A 4,191-nucleotide genomic window follows, 5' to 3' on the forward strand; every position below is an offset into this window, starting at 1 on the left:
CTCTCTCTCTCTTTCTCTCTCTCTCTCTCTCTCTCTCTTTCTTTCTCTCTCTCTCTCTCTCTCTCTCTCTCTCTCTCTTTCTCTCTCTCTCTCTCTCTCTCTCTCTCTCTTTCTTTCTCTCTCTCTCTCTCCCTCTCTCTCTCTCTCTTAACAACACTTATCTTAACTTCCGTTTAAAACAGACACAAAAAGAACAAAAGTTACGCACCCTGGATGTGATCCGAACCAAGAGGAAATGTCATTAATCGCCGCAGAAGGTCGAAGACTTATTGACCACCGCAGAAAATAATGACGTTTCTCTTATACTACCGACACAAACGGGGGTGGGGTGGGGTGCGATAAGGGCGGAGGGGTGAGAAAAAGAAAGGGAGGGAGGTTGCAGGGAAGAGAATGGGGGTGAAGGTTAGACAGGATTTAGAGAACCGATCTCAGAGAGGAGTCATAAAGTGAATCAATAGTACCTTAACAAATTAAACGAAACGCAGGCGATTTGCCGTAGTTGACGTGCATAATAAATGAGAAGCCATTAGTAGTACTTAACACAGGTCTACACAATCGTCGCATTCACTCACGCATCACTCCCTCGAGAGATTCGGTGGTCACTTCTCTTGAGTGCCAAACACAAACGTTGACCTTGGTTTGGCCTTCACTGGTCTTCATCTGTTCAATATTTCACACGAATGTGCCAAAATCAGTTATTGTCCGTACAGCTCGAAACGTTGGCTGTTAATCAATTCATTACGGACATTCAGGAGGCATTAGCTGGGTGGCGTCTGTTTGCAAATCAAGTCAGTTTACGTATAATCCACGGGCTACTGTTTAACACACACAACAACAACAAATTAAAACTTTTTGCTTAAATTCATTTTCTCATATGTATTCCAGGGAATCGTCGTTTTTGACATTGACCTGCCGTTTTAATTAGTGAAAGAAACACGGAAGAAACAAATTAAACACAAGCTTTCAGTTACTGTTATACGTTTTAAATACAATATAATGCAATGTAAATCACCGAAGACACATTGAATGAACTAAATCTCAAAATAGAACGATGACTGCTGCGCATTTTCCTTTACATGTGTTCAAAATATGTTGTTTTTTTGTTTTGTTTTACCGAGTTTCATGGTTTTTTTCATATAACTATTTAAACAGTCCAAGCCATTGAGGGCGTTCTCCACTCTCTTAGTGGCGCTCTCATTCTTCATCCATATGTAGGGGAAGGGCTCCTAATATGGACCAGCTCCTAGTAATATGGACCACCTCCTGTTCTGACAAACTAACGGCGCTAGAGCGCTCAAAACAATTTCATTGGCTGCATTCACCCTCTCTGGATAACTTACACATGTCAAAACAGTTGCAGAAACACAAACCTCAAAACCGTTAGGATTTTTTCTCTTTTTTCCACTTTTGGCAGGGTTCACTCTAAATTTTCCGCCTCAAACAGACTCGTTTCTCTCCACAGGCAAAGCTTCTATCACACAAAAATTGCAACATATGACAGCTAAGACCGTATTTGTTACATTTTAGCAGTGTTGACCCTGAGTTTCCACTGCAAACAAAAAATAATAGCAAAATCTCAAAGTATGTGTGAGTCCCCTAATATGGACCACCTTCAACAAATCGAAGAAAATAAAAGCTAAATGCTATTTTTATTCATACATTCAGAAGCTTGCTGGAAATAACCTATAACTAGCCTTCGAGATTTAAAAAAAATATCACAAATAGTTATCTTTTCGTGGAAATTGATAATTTCACTTATTTTCACTCTGTTTTTGATAAGCTTCTTTAGTTTCCTGGTGTGCTTCCAATAATGCTCTCATCAACCCGAAACAGATAAATCTAAAGCATATTTTGATTAGTCTGACTTGCACACTAAGTTGTGTCATGTCATTTTGAAGTATAGGGGGCTTTTTACAGTGATTCGTGAAGGCCGCTTCAATGGTCCATATTAGGCGCCCAGGCTCCTATAATATGGACCATATGTGTTTTTTTCTGTATTTAATTTTTGCTGAATATCTATCAAAGCTATTTCACTCTAATTAGGCCTAACGGTTAACCTAAGAGAGAAGGACTACCAAACACAAAATGAAACTTCTTTGCAAGAAAACAAGCTAGTTATCAGCATGAAACAAAAAGTGGTCCATATTAAATTGAAAAGTATATTTACAAAACGAACAAACAAATATCTGGCGTATGTGATGTATTTTCATGCTATTAATTAACCGAGTCGCATCGCTCCATGGATCTATGGTGGGTTTACGGTTCAGCGTCACTCCTGCAGCGAGTCACACGAACTTATCGGGGGCGGTTGACTTCAAAGACTGAGGCAAGCGCTATGCAGAAAAGTCGTCTGCTGGAGCATGCACGACCTTGCGTGACCGACCGCTTCCGGGCTCCTTTTTTTCAAACTTTCAAATTGTACTGATCTTGTCTTGATGAAAAAAGAAATCTTTTATGATTTAAGAATGTTTGTGTAGCAAGCTGTCAATTTATTATTTAGGTTTTAAAAGTTATTTCTAGCGCCAAAACGAGGCGTCCGATTGTGGTACTTGACAATCCGGCTGGCCACGCAAAAATAAATTCTTTGAAAAATGCTCGCTCTTTACGGAGGGCACGTAGGATGTTCTAAAGCGGTGAGTGTTTAAACGAAATGGTGTTTGTACTGTGTGTAAAAGCCTGACAGTGGCTGTGACCAGAAACGGATGGTTTACGGGAGGCTGTGTGTGCCTTTAAGCGTGTCAGCGAATGAATATTTATTATTTGAACTGCGCAAGGTCACTTCGGTGTGTATCTCCTGGGAAACGCATTTTATGTATCAGTCTCTTTGTGCCGCTGTAAACTTTCCGTACCGCTCACTAAGGGATGGCAACCCCATAAAACTAATGAAAAATGAGGTTATGTATTTGTGGTTTTCCCCAAGCGTTTTTATTGTTCGTGTTTCTGGTACTGGTGAGTACATTTTTACATTTAGTCAAGTTTTGACTAAATGTTTTAACATCGAGGGGGAATCGAAACGAGGGTCGTGGTGTATGTGTGTGTGTGCGTGTGTGCGTGTGTGCGTGCGTGTGTGCGTGCGTGTAGAGCGATTCAGACCAAACTACTGGACCGATCTTTATGAAATTTGACATGAGAGTTCCTGGGTATGATATCCCCGAACGTTTTTTTCCTTTTTTTGATAAATGTCTTTGATGACGTCATATCCGGCTTTTCGTGAAAGTTGAGGCGGCACTGTCACGCTCTCATTTTTCAACCAAATTGGTTGAAATTTTGGTCAAGTAGTCTTCGACGAAGCCCGGACTTCGGTATTGCATTTCAGCTTGGTGGCTTAAAAATTAATTAATGACTTTGGTCATTAAAAATCTGAAAATTGTAAAAATAAATAATAATTTATAAAAATTGTTAAAAAAATTATTTTTTTCTAAAACGATCCCAATTTACGTTCATCTTATTCTCCATCATTTGCTGATTCCAAAAACATATAAATATGTTATATTTGGATTAAAAACAAGCTCTGAAAATTAAATATCTAAAGATTATTATCAAAATTAAATTTTTGAAATCAATTTAAAAACACTTTCATCTTATTCCTTGTCGGTTCCTGATTCAAAAGCATATAGATATGATATGATTGGATTAAAAACACGCTCAGAAAGTTAAAACAAAGAGAGGTACAGAAAAGCGTGCTATCCTTCTCAGCGCAAGTACTACCCCGCTCTTCCTGTCAATTTCACTGCCTTTGCCGTGCGCAGTGGAGTGACGATGCTACGAGTATACGGTCTTGCTGCGTTGCATTGCGTTCAGTTTCATTCTGTGAGTTCGACGGCTACTTGACTAAATGTTGTATTTTCGCCTTACGCGACTTGTCATTGTTATCTTGTTCTTCTCACCTGCAGTCTCTTGTTCCTACTCTGCCTGGGGGGAGCTTAGGTGTTAGCTATTTTATGCATTTCGATGTGATCAGCGACCACCCCCTGCCCCCCCCCCCCCCAACTCCTCCCATTTCCCTCTCACCCGCCATCATGCGCCATTACAAACCAAATACCTGGAGACGTGACTCGGAGCTAGAGGTTGTATTTTTCTACGCTGGAATCCGTGAAGGCTTTACAGCTTTCAATTTCTTGGTCCCATGGGGACTTTGAGAACATGAAGGAAAACAATTGAACCGACAAAGCTAAAGCAAGCGAGAATATC

The sequence above is a fragment of the Littorina saxatilis genome, linkage group LG14 (genome assembly GCF_037325665.1).
Source record: "Littorina saxatilis isolate snail1 linkage group LG14, US_GU_Lsax_2.0, whole genome shotgun sequence".
Taxonomy (NCBI): domain Eukaryota; kingdom Metazoa; phylum Mollusca; class Gastropoda; order Littorinimorpha; family Littorinidae; genus Littorina; species Littorina saxatilis.